Source organism: Miniopterus natalensis, chromosome 14, assembly GCF_054644295.1.
Source record: "Miniopterus natalensis isolate mMinNat1 chromosome 14, mMinNat1.hap1, whole genome shotgun sequence".
NCBI classification, from domain to species: domain Eukaryota; kingdom Metazoa; phylum Chordata; class Mammalia; order Chiroptera; family Miniopteridae; genus Miniopterus; species Miniopterus natalensis.
The window spans coordinates 35,998,020-36,011,129 of NC_142094.1; the positions used below are offsets into that span (position 1 = coordinate 35,998,020).

At 43.1% G+C, this 13,110-nt stretch overlaps 1 protein-coding gene across 5 annotated transcripts in view; it reads left to right on the forward strand.

Annotated features, from left to right (window-relative positions):
• Positions 1-10,163: 10,163 nt before the first annotated feature.
• KIF20B (kinesin family member 20B) overlaps positions 10,164-13,110 on the forward strand; it is a 54,198-nt gene continuing 51,251 nt past the window's right edge. For 4 of the 5 annotated variants that reach the window (XM_087824433.1, XM_016220786.2, XM_016220788.2 and 1 more), the window contains exon 1: positions 10,164-10,237. The gene's annotated coding sequence lies outside the window, so the exon portion shown is untranslated. Of the gene's footprint in view, positions 10,238-10,376; positions 10,495-13,110 lie in introns of those variants that run through there. The other variant, XM_016220787.2, reaches the window with a different exon arrangement.

Sequence of the window (13,110 nt, forward strand, 5' to 3'; positions counted from 1 at the left end):
TTTATTAAATTGCCTCCCAGCCCTGGCTGATTTGTCTCAGGTGTTAGAGTTTTGGCCCACAGAGAGAAGGGTCCTGAGTTCGATTTCTGATCAAGGGCATCTACTTCAGTTACAGGTTCAATCTCCGGTTGGGGCAGGAGCGGGAGGCAACCAATCAGTGTCTCTCTCCCAACCCCCCTCCACCCTCCCTTCCACTCTCTCTAAAAAATCAATGGAAAAAAAATGTCCTCGGGAGATGATAATAAATAAATAAATAAATAAATGGCCTCCCAGACCTGCCAAAAGACAAGGAAATCTTGGACATTACTTTTACCATGAAACAGATGTCAAAAGAGCCAAGGAAGCCACATGAATAACTTGAGTAGGAACCAGTATGAATCCTGGAAGAGCATGCTCTTCCCAAAGTGAGCAGTAGCTATTGAACTCCAACTAATTACTGTCAAGTGGGAATGCAGGCCCAGGGTTGCCAGATGTAACTTTTCAAGAGAAGTCAGAAATCCAGAAGTCAGAAGTCAGTAAGAATCCAGATTCTTATGTAAAATCCTGTGACGTTTAAATGTTCATATGGTAGTCAGTCTCTGAGACTGTCTCCAGTGATCCTCTCCCCACGGTATTCCCACCCTTGTGTAGTCACCTAACAAAATGTATCACTATATCAGGGTTGGCTCCAGAGACCAATAAAATATGGCAGAATTGAGGATACGTGACCTACTTCCGAGTTTAGGTCAGAAAGGATACGAAAGACGGCCTTGCTTTGTCTGGGACTAGGCACTCTGGGGAAAGCCAGTCGCTCTGAACTGTCAAGCAACCTCGAAGAGACCCACAGGGGGGGTAACTGAGATCTCCCACCACCAGCCGTTACCACCTTGCCGCCAGCTATGTGAGGGAGCCAGTCCCCAGTCAAGCCTTCAGATGATGTAGCCCTAGACAACATCACATCTGGAAACTCATGGGACATCCTGAGCCAAAGCCACCCACCTAAGCCTGGCCGAGTGACTAAACTGGCCGAGCATTGTCCTGTGCACCGAAGGGATGCCGGTTGGATTCCTGGTCCGGGCAAGTGCAGAGGGCGGCAGGTTGTGTGTTTCTCTCCCTCTCCCCCCCCTCTCTGTTTGTCCTCAGGTGAAGGTTAAAACACAAAATGAAAAAAAAACACCCACCTAAGAAAAAGAGATAATAGATGTTTCTTGTTTTAAGCCGCTAAGTTTAAAGATATTTAAACATCGTGCAAGTAAAATATTTTTTCTTGGGCTGAATTCAGGCTGCCAGATTATAATATCTATAGAGAGGAAAGCAAGAAACAGTAGGAAACAGTAGGCTCCTGTTTTCTGATTCTTGCTTGCTTTGAATTGAATTTTTCAACCACAATGAATCCAAAAAGAAAACTGATTTAATAAACCGAGTTATTTTTTTCCAGATTCAGTTAGATGTGTGTTCAAATATGATTACACCACTTACTGGTTATGAGACTTTGGAAAATTTCCTTAAGTTCTTTTGGCTACAGTTTCCTCATTTGTTAAAGGGGAATAACAATAGAAGTACTTTTGAGTACCTCTATGTAAAAATTGTGAAATACTTTGAAATGAGAATAAAAAAGATTAATAGGTATTCTATCTAGTTTATCCATTCAGATTCTCTTTATTTCATTGTCTCTGAGCTATTTTACAGCTCTGTAAGCTGTAGAAAACAGGGTAATGCAGTGATTCTAGAACACGGGTGTTTAATAAATTGCTTGAACTAATAAATATCATGTAAATGTCACGTAATTGTGTCTAGTAGTATGTAATTGATTACTGTCCTATGACTATACATCAGTTCTGCACCTGTAAAATAAGTTCATTTTAGCATTCCTGATGGGTTAATATATTTGTCTGCCCTTTGCATTCTCATTTGAAGTGGCTGTAACACCTTATTTATTCCATCATTAATTGATATGTTAAATAAAATCACAGATGCATGTTCATTTTATATTTGTATGTGAATCATAATTCAACTTAAAAAATTTATCTGCCAACAGACTTCAGAGTGTTGTTATGATGGTTAATTGATCAGAACAATTAGCACAGTGCCTGGCACACAGTGCTCAACAACATTAGCTCTATAATGAAATGGAAAAGGTAGTGAGGAAGCACTGATGATGGGAAGTCACTATTAGGTGAGACAAAGGACCATTGGTTTACCTACTGTACCCATTCTTGTTTTCTGAAAAAGAGTTCTCAGAGACAACCACTTTGTAAATCAGAACAGCAGTCAAAATTCTAACACGGCTGAGCAGTATTCTGTTGTGTAAATGTACCACAGTAATTGTACAACAAGATCTCAGAAAAACTGTCTAACCTCTCTCACCCCAAGGAGAATGATAATACTTACTTCAACAGTTGTTGTGAAGACCTGCAAAAGTAACATACATGAAATGGGCGTAGGATTAATGCGCTAGAAAGGATGTTGATCTGCAAACAGATTTAGAAAGCACATGTCTGACTGTTCTTTCAAATTCTGTGCCTACTGGTAGGTAGCAGAGATTTTGCCTTAAGTGGGCCAGGCATAAGAAACAGCCAGCTAGCCCGGCTGGCATGGCTCAGTGATTGAGCATTGATCTGTGATCCAGGAGATTCCAGTTCGATTCCCAGTCAGGGCACATGCCCAGATTGTGGTCTCAATCCCCTGCAGGGGGCATGCAGGAGGCAGATCAATGACTCATCATTGATGTTTCTATCTCTCTCTCTCCCTCTCCCTTCCTCTCTCTGAAATCAATAAAAACAATATAAAAAAAGAAAAGAAACAGCCAGCTAGCCATCTATTTTTGTTTGAGATGATCAAATATTTGATAGAGATAAATGTGTTATTTGTTGTTGTTGTTTTGTTTGTTTTACTATAAGAAGAACAGTAGAACAATCCTGATAATAGTTGGAAATAGGTACTCCAGCTAGTACTCTCCAAAAGTGTCAGTGTCATAAAGGACAAAGAAACATTGAAAAACTATCTTAGATTGAAGGAGACTAAAAAATCATGAGAACTAAATGGAATGCGAGATCCTGGATTGGATCCAGGACCATAAATAAACATTAGTATGACAGTGAAATTTGAGTAAGATCTGTGTATTAGTTAATAGCATAGTATCAGCCCAGCCGGGCGTGGTTCAGCAGTTGAGCATCGGCCTAGGATCCAGGAGATCAAGATTCGATTCCCTGTCAGGGCACAGGCCCAAGTTTCGGGCTTGATCCCCAGTCAGGGGCGTGCAGGAGGCAGCCAATCAATGACGACTCTCTCATCATTGACGTTTCTGTCTCTCTCTCCCTTCCCCTTCCTCTCTGAAATCAATAAAGATATATTTAAAAAAATAGTGTAGTATCAAAGTCAATTTCCTGATTTTCATAGTAGTAGTATCATTACGTAAGTTGTGAACATTTGGGAAGCTGGGTGAAGGATGGAGATATGAAAACTGATTTGGGGGTTTTGGTGGTGCTTTTTCCCCCCTCTCATCTTTTTTTTAAGTCTGAAATTATTTTAAAATGGAAAGTTTAAAAAAAACCCTTAATCTCCCCAGTTTACTTTTTAAAGTTGTTTTCCTATTAAAATTATGTCTGAACTAAGAGTACTGTAACTACGTCTCTACCAGCTTTCTCATCGGCTCTGCATGCTGTGTTCTCTCTCTCTAATAAGCTGCCACGTTCCTTCGTCCAGATGGTGCCATGCTCAATGATGCCAGATCTAAGAGAGAGCTATTTATACCCTTGATAGCATAGACTTGCATATTTATTATGACAATTTCTGGCAAATGAAAGAATGTTTGTTCTAACAAATCAATGTATGTACTTGGCAGTTTACCATCATATGGAGGTAAAGTGTCTTGGGAACACTTTTTTTTCACCAATTCACATAAAAATACAAAATTGGCTAACAGTAGCCCTGCGCTCCATCCCCTCCAAAGTCACCCCCAAGGTACAACCTCTCCTCCTGTGGATTAGATCTAGTCACAGGCCATCTCCTGACTGGAGGAATAGGCCCTTTCCTCATCCAACTTTCAGCAATAGAATGGAAACCTTCTCTCAGATTTTAACATGTCCCGAGGTGTCATGTCCCCAGGTTGGTTGTGGGAAGACTACATTGACCAGCCAATGTACAAAGAGGAAACATAGCAGGAGCACATGGTAGACCTCAGAGTTGTAAGATAAATAGGCGATTCTCAAAATTTCCCCCAAAGGTTCCTGAACCACAGAGAAGAGTTATATCAGATAGGATGCTTTGGGCTTCAGGTAACAGAAAACTAGCTTAAACAATGAATGTTTATTAACAGGCAGTCCAGAGCTTAGAAGGGCTCCAGGCCCAATACCATAAGGGCTTCACTCTGGTTCTTTGATAGTTTCTTGCTTTAGTCGTCCTTGGCATATCAGTTTTGTCTCCTGAGTAGGGCCCTCATTGTTAATAAATGACTTAGAGGAGAAATGGGAAAAATGTCTTTTGGTTTGTGTTCTACAAGAGAAAAAGAAAACCTTTCACCCTTTCACTACAGAAACTGTTCCCTTCAGTCTCATTGGGCCAACTTAGGTCATATGCCCACTCCCCTGCCAATGATACTCAAGGGAAAGCTATACCCTGAATCACTGAAGGCTTTTCCCAGTCACTGCCAATTTTATCTTGTGTGTGCCTGTGGCATTCCATTACCATGAACAGTCAACCTTTGCTTGGAATCTATTGGTGCCCTTCTGTAGGCCATTGTTAAGGTTTTCCTAGGAACCTAGCATCAGTACAGAGCTGTTTCATCAGCATTGTAAATTTGTTCAGTGCAAGAAGAGGTTGGAGATATTATCTTAGCAAATTTATCAATGTAACTTTCAGCGGTTTCAAGAGCTTTTTCACCACAGATTTTAAAATACTTGATCCCATGATGCTTTTTAAATTTCGGCAGATAGGCTCCTGAATATTCACACTTACCTCCAATGCTCAGTTCTTTATGGTATAGTCTACCTTGCTTCTCGACCAGCAAACCAGCCAGTGGAATTATCTTTACTTCTTTGATGTTGAATCCAATCAATCAACATGGTCAAGATCATTTTTGGCCCTATGCAGTGTTTTTCTATTTTCCATTAGTTCTTGGTTATCACTGTCACTGTAAAATTTCAACAACTTGTCTTTCTGGCTCTTTAAGTCATATATGGTGGTGTTTCCCACACCATATCCTTCAGTAAGATGTCTCACAGACACACTGCCATCAAGCTTCTGCAATAACTCCCTTTCTGAGTTACAGATAAAGACAGATGCTTACTTTTCTTATTCTCACTGTTCCCTATAGGCACATCTTTAACTCTTTTGGGCATTTTCACAGTACAATTACTAATCCCCAAGTCACAAAACATCAGCAAGTAGCAAAAGATGCATGACTTTTGCTCATAGATATGAGCACTGAGACATAACCTAGATTTCATGTTTGTCCACCGTAGGTTTTGCAGACAAATAGTCCTGGCACCAAACTTACAAAAAATACTTTTGGGTTTCAGAGGGTTTTTGTTTTTATCTCGTTTTGGAATTGCAAAGTAGAGATTGTGGTCCTGTACTAAAAATATCATTTTAATGATGAAAAGACTGAGGCTCAATTATTAACTTGCCCAAGGTTATGCAGCTATTATTTGTCTTTTCTGCTTTAATTCAGTCTCCGAAAATTTACTTTACTGGACAAAGAAATTTTGGGAAGGGTATTGTCTGCCAAGATGATTTGAGTTGGAATATTTCGAGCAAGAGAACCGGATACTCTTGGCTGTTTGGCTGATACAGTTGGTAGCTGAGCCCCATGCTGGATAACACGAAAATGCCTTGGCAAGAAGAAGCTGGAGATGCTAAATTTATAGTCATTGAATATAGATGTTTCTTTTTATACCAAATTATCTGTTTGGTATTTATCTGCCTAGTCACGTATTGCTCCACAATGAGCAATCAGAAAAAAAGAAAGAAAACAGCCCATTTCAAATATGTCCCAAACACTCCCACAAATTTCCCCTAAATATCCACTCATTTGAAAGGTTTTCTATTTGTTTTTTAAACTGTTCCACAAATTGCACATCACAACTGTGACTCAGAATTAAAATATATTTTAGGAATCCCACTAAAATATTTCCTTCAACTTAGAAAGAATTCATTAGAATTTTGAATGACTTTTAAGCTTCTGTGGTTTGGGCTCTATTTTTGGAGATCCAGCTTTTTCTTTCATGCCCATCTTCCCCATATTTGTTTAGATCTTCATCAAACACCTAATATGAACCATGGTAAAAGACTGAGGACTGTTGACTCAAATAAACGCACAAGATCCTTCACAGGTGTGGTTGTTTCTTACGTTAACATTACCTATTGCTCCTGGTGGAGGCTGTGACCAGGGCAGGAAATCAGCATGAGGTAACTTAATCTTTTCATCTTATGAGCAACTTCCAGGGCACAGGTGAAATTAATTTGAATGGGAAGTAAATCTTAAGCATTTCCCAATCAAGTTGGCTCTGTTTTTCTAAAGGAAAACTCAGTGGCTGGTACTGAAATTAAAAATGTAGGAAAAAATATCTCTGCAACCCATCCACTTTTTTCCACCTGCTTGGCCATCTCCCAAGTCCACATTATCATTGTATTATCCTGGGATGATGGAACAGCCTCGGAACTGGTTCAGCAGCAACCTCCTTGGCTGCCTCTATTCTCTGCTCCAGATTACCATTTTTAAAACACAGAAACAAGTTGGATTGTACTGTGCTCATGTTTAAAACAGCCCAGTGGTTTCTCATTGCTCCTAGACTAAGGACTCAAGTCAGTAACTTAGCTAAGTCTTGTAGGATCTGGCTTTGGTCCATCCCTCCCCAGAGTCTTTCCCCAAAATCCCCCAGACACATCAGCCTTCATTCACTATTCAACAAATATTTTTTTTATCTCCATGTACTTATAGAGTCATTGAGGATGTGTCAGGGACCAAGAGAAACAAGTTCTCCTATTCATAGAACTTAAATTTTAGCAGGTGGGGGGAACAGTAACGATAATGTTGTTACAGCATAGTAAGCAGCTAGAAAATTCCTTGGCAGGTGGAACAGGGAAACTGAGACAGATAGTTAAACAGCAGTTTGCAGCAACCTAGTAAATCCTATCTTCCCTAAACCTAGGACACTTAAGAGTAAATGGTTTGCCCGGCCAGGCGTGGCTCAGTGGTTGAGCATCGACCTAGGATCCAGGAGATCGCAGTTCGATTCCAGGTCAGGGCACATGCCCTGGTTGCAGGCTTGGTCCCCAGTCGGGGGTGTGTGCAGGAAGCAGCCGATCAATGATGACTCTCATCACTGATGCTTCTCTCTCTCTCTCCCTCCCTTCATCTCCCTGAAATCAATAAAGATATATTAAAAAAAAAAGGAGTAAATGGTTTGCACCTCTCCCCAACCCAAGGCTAAATAGCTTAAACCACCCAACTCAAGCAGATAGGTAACAGAAATCCAATTAGTGCCATTTACCAACTCCACCCAAGGACAAACAAATTAAGAATAAATTTCATTTTGGTACATCAGCTTAAAGCTGAGGAATATTCTATTGATCCACCCCTAAACCTCTCCTAAACACCCAGACTTTAAAACCCCAGAAAATGAATGTAGCAGCGCTCTCTGCCTCCAGGGATCATGCCCCTGTGGGTCCCTTCTCCCTCTCTTCCCCCACATGCACATATCCCCTCAAGGCTTGCAGCCAGGGGAGCTATGGGCAGCTGCAGCTCAAGTCATGGGCTTACCCTCTGAACCTGTGTCCAAGGCCCCCTTCTTCCCCTTGTCTCTGACTTCCCAGTGAGCCAGAGCAGCCCAGCCTGGCCTCTCCTGTCGCTTCTTCTGTGCCCTTCCTTACGTCATTGTCCTAAGTGTGTTTTTGCTGCAGTGAATAAATTCTTGCTTTCTTTTCTACACTTCGTTTCTTGATTGAAGTCTTTCCCTCAAGACAAGAACTGAGGTCATCTCATCATCTCCCCGGTAACATCACCAGACAAATATATAATTGCTTGTGGTAGTATGTATGAAAATAAAATTGAGACTGCGAGTGAAAAAGAGGACCCGCTTTAAATGAGGTAGTCAGGAAGTTTTCCCTGAGAAGGTTATATATTAATAGAATTTTATTATAAAAAGTCATTAAAGGGTTTTAAGGCAGAGAGGGACATGATCCTTTCCATTCTGAGGAGATTAGTTTGGTTTTTCTATAAAGAATGGAGTGGAGGGGAGCAGGACCTGAAGCAGGAAGGCGAGTTGGGGGGATATGGCATGGTCTGGGCAATGGAAAGGGACAGGAGTATTTATTTTACTTATACTGACAAAGTACAACACACACATTCTTTAAGAACTAGACGAGGGTGGGGGAGGGAGAAGCAGGACTCAGAGACGATTTTTTGGTCTTGAGTAACTGGGTAGGTACCTGGTAGTGTCATTTACTGAGACGAAGATTAGGGAGACAAGGATTCGGGTTTTGGAGAGAACATTCAGGTCCTGCATTGAGCATGTTAAGTTGGAGATGCCTGTTATACACCAAAGTGGAGATCTGAAGTGGGTGCTTAGATATTTGTGTCTAGTTGAAGCTCAGAGGAGGCATCTGGGGAGGGGAAGGAGTTTAGGCGCCATCAGTATAAAGATCTTTAGATCCACGGGAGCTGATGAGGTTGCCAAGACTAGAGGAGAGAAAAGGGGGGGGGGGGGCTCAGAAAAGAGCCCTGAGGACTCCCATAATTTAGACGTTAGAAAAGGAGGCTAAGATGGATGGCCAACGAGGTTAGGGATAAACATGGAGAGAGTGATCTTTTGCTAACAGAAGTCAAATGAAGAGTTTCGAGGCTGAAACATTTAACTATGTGGGTATTACATTCAACAGTGTGGAATGCTTCTGGGAGCTAGAATAAGACAGAATGGTTGGCTATTGTATTTACCCTCCCCCCCACATTATTTACTCAGGTTCCTGGTGACAGAATAGTCACATAGCTCTAAGAACGTTTCCTTCAAACTGCGTAGGCACTTAGATAGACATGAGCAGAGCAAGGACGAGGGGCCAGCTATGGAAGGTCACCAGGGTGGAACACCCAGGACACCCAGCAATGCGAACAAAACGGTCAGAACAAGGATTGGAGAGCAGGATTGATCACCAGGACCTCACCCAGTCCCCCCGTCCACCCCTGGGATGGTAGGTATTGGAGATGAGCGCTGTTAATCAGGACCTCGGCCCTAAGACGCCCTCTCCACCCTAGACTGCTTGGGTCCCGTGGGTCGGCTTCTCCTGAACTTTTCCCCCTGGACAGCGGTTAAGCCGCGCACCAGGAGGTGGCCAGGTAGACCCTGTGGGGCACACTGGGGTTGCAGACTCCACCCCACCAGGGGGCTGCAGGAGGCAGCCGGTCACGGATGTTTCTATCATCGATGTTCCTCTCTCCCTCTTCCTTCCTCTCTCTGAAAGCAATAGAAATATATATATGTGTGTTATATATATACACACACATATGCATATATAAAACAGAAGCATGCACTGGCGCTTAATTTGGGGCACTGCATGGGACTGAGGTTGCCAGTACAGCGCCTCGCAGCGGTGGCTACTTTATATTTTCAGAAACTAAAGTAAAGAGAAAATGCTTATAAAAATCTATTCCGGGACAGATTACTTTGTTCCTGAGGCCGCTGCAGAAGGGAGGCAGGGTCCTGCACAGAGAGACGTGAGCCTCGCGGTGCGGGCGGCGTCGATCTAAGCGACTCTCCGTCCGGGCGCGGCGTCCTTCCCGCTCCGCAGGGGCAGGGCCGGGCTCTGACGGCCCCGCCACCCCTCCACCCGGCCCTAGGGCAGTCGCGGGGCAGTCTGGCGGCAGCAGCCCCATCTCCGCGCCTTCCCCGCGTTTTTATAGTCGCCTGGATGGTATCCGAGACCTGCGTCCCCGCGATCACAGCGCAGCCACCAGGCAGCGCGTCCATCGGCCGCGTGGGGCGTCCGGCCCCGCGGGGAGCTCCAACCCCCTGCGCGCGCCCTCAGCCCCTCCGCCCATTGGTCGCCCTGCGTTCGGAGACCCGCCCCCATATTCGAAAACGTCTTCCTGGAGCCGGTGAGAAGCTCTCAGCGCGAGCCAGCCGCCTAGCCCCGCTCAGTGGCAAAAGCTCCGCCCACTCCCAGCGTTCAGTGCGGTGCCCTGGCCGCCGTCGTTTGAATTTGAAAACAGACTTCGCCTTGGTGCCCGTGGTGCTCTGGCAGAGCCGGCTACACCTACTTGCAGGTGAGGGGGTGGCCCAGGGGAGGGTCGCGGGGGAGGAGGTGGGTGATGGCGCACAGACCCGGCCCGAGGAGGGAAAACGGCTCTGGCGATGTGAGCGCCTTCAGAGGCCCGTGACGCCGGCGAGGCGCCTCTCGGGCTTCGGGTTCCGGAACGACGGAGGCCCCTCGGGCGCCAGGCGCTCGGTGGAGGGTTGAGCCTCACGGTTTGGGCCGGGGTTGAAGTTGCGTCTCCGTCTCTTGTTAGCTGAGCGACGCAAGGTAACCTATTTAACCTTTCTGGGTCTCAGTTTCCTTATTCGTTAAGTGGGGGTAATCATAATAGTACCTACTCTTTAAGTTCTTGTGAAGATAAAAGATGACATTTGTAAAGTTGTTAGAAACAGTGCCGGTATATAGTAGGCGCTGAGCGTTTGCAGTCATTGACGTTTTGGCTGCTGCTGCGGCTGCGGCTGCGGCTGCGGCTTAGGCCTCTTTGGCTGAGCGTGTTTGCCCGAGTCCCCGAGGCGGGCACTTTCCGTGGCGTGGGACAAGGCCCCTTTTGCGGGGCGCGCCCTGCTGTGGTCCTCTCTGCATTTTGTTTCCAGGCTGTTGCGGGTGTCTGGGGCTTGTCCACGTGGGGCTTTGCAGTGCCCGGTGGCGGGGGGTCTGGGGGGTGTGGCGAGTGCAGTGACTGCTGACTGTCCGCCCGGTGGGAAGGTTTCGGTTTCCCCATCTCATTCCACCTCCCGCTTCAGAGGTTCCTGCCTGTCACGATTCTCTGATATTCCTCCTGGAAGGACTAGTTGACACAGGTCATGGCCTTAAGCAACCCTTGCTTAAGGTGATCAAATTCAGATTTTTTGAAACAAGGTAGCATGTTTACCCAGAAACAGCTAGCGGTGTATATATTTTATTAAATGTCCAAGATCCGAGTCTTCAAGTCGCAAAGTAATGTAAAGACTCGTCTATTAGTTGTGAAGTCTTTTTTTTTTTTAGGCTATATTTTATTGATGACATTCAGAAATCTCATCCAGTAGCAGATTTTTATTTTTTATTTTTCCACAAATCTTCAATTATGGAATCTCCTGGAGGAAAGATAAAAATTCAGTTTCTCAGTCATGGCAACAGCCTTCTGAAATGAGGATTTTATAATAGTTAAGAGACAGTTTATTCATTGAATACTGAGCATATGAACAAGTACAATCTACTATAAGCTTACTTTTTAAAGGAGGTACAAATATTCTTTTTAATTCAGGAATTTTATAAAAGATTTATCAATACATTTTTGGGGAGAAAAAATTAAGTGAAGGCAAAGAATGAAGCTTACCTTCGTTTTCTGATTATTTCAATGAAATTTGAGTTATGAAATGTCAAGCCAGTACTTTAATGTTTTTGCAAGTGTTTTCCCTATGTTCTAGATCAGTGGTTATTTTTTACTCTATCAGATACCCTTTTCTTAATTTTCAACCATAAATTGTATATTTGAAGTATTCTATCAAACTATACTTAAGTGATTTCCCCATTTTCATTACATCATTGATTATACAATAAAAAAAAAAAGATATTAAACTTGTTTAATTGTATGGATGGTTGATCCTGTAGTTTACTGGGCCTTGTTGAAGGTAAATGTGTAATTTCCTTAGTCTTTTTGCAATTTACAAAAATAATGAAAACAACCTTGTTGTATTGAGTTGTGGGGTTTCAGGGCTTATCAAGGAAAAGGTATGACCCCAAAGTGGCAGGAGCACACAAGCTTTATTGGAGTAGCACTTTGTTAGGATTGCATGCAAGAGAAGTCCCTACAGCATGAAACCTTCCAGAGTCTAGAGGGAAGGGCACCACCTAGCAGAGGAAGAGGGCAAGGAACTGGGGGTGGGGAGAGGAGAATCAAAGAGGGGACTTAGGTGTTTAAGTGCTGTTGGTCAGCATAGTTCCTGGGTCAGAACTCCCAGCGTGCTTCAGTGGCTTTTGGTCTTTATAGTTCTGTGACTAGCAGATGTTGGATGCAGTTTCATGAGATGTGCAACACAGGCTCTAAATGGCTAAAAATAAGTTTATCTGAGCTATATTTACAAATGGCTGTGTAAAAATTTGGCTTTGGCACCTCAGTGGGTTTTTGAACTAATGTTGCTGGCCTGCTATGGAGAAGGAAACAACATAGGGCCATATTTGGCTCATTTATATAGTACCTGTGGATGCCCATTACTACTTTACTGGGCCAGGAAAGTTTGGGAGTCACTGTTTTTTGGATATTTCATAATATTGTCAAAGAACTGCAAGGAGCTCTCTTTCTTTCTCCCTGATATTATGCACCTAGTAGATGCTCAGTAAATGTTTGAATGTTAATATTTTTTCAGGTAAGGTTATCCCTAAATTTAGGTTTAGCGACTTTGTTTCATTTAGTTGTAGTAGTTTACTGATGCATTATTCCACATTGACCTTTAATTTTTAAGATCTAGGATGTGTCAGGTACTGTTTCAGATATGTTCACTTAGTTTATTTCCCTTTTCACTTGTGTTATTTGGAAGCATTCAATTGAAAATAATTGTCCAGGTAACTAAGTTTAACTCCTAAATGCTAAAAAGTTACAAAGTCTGTAAGTAACATTCTTCAGAAGACACTAAATAACTAACACAAGGTTATAGTTTACTCCACCCTTTCTATTTGATTTCTGAGAGGCTTTCAGGCAGAATATAAGTGTTTTATATTGTCTTACTAAATGGATTACCTGTACTAATGAAATCTCTTTGTATGAATGTATTCATAGGTTCGATCATATGAATAATACTGGTAGGCTGTGTCCAGCTGTATTTGATTCAGAAACTGTAATATGATCTTTTGTCTTTCCCATGGGTCATCATGTTATAGACAAAGCAGTCTAATGTTTTCCTTCTG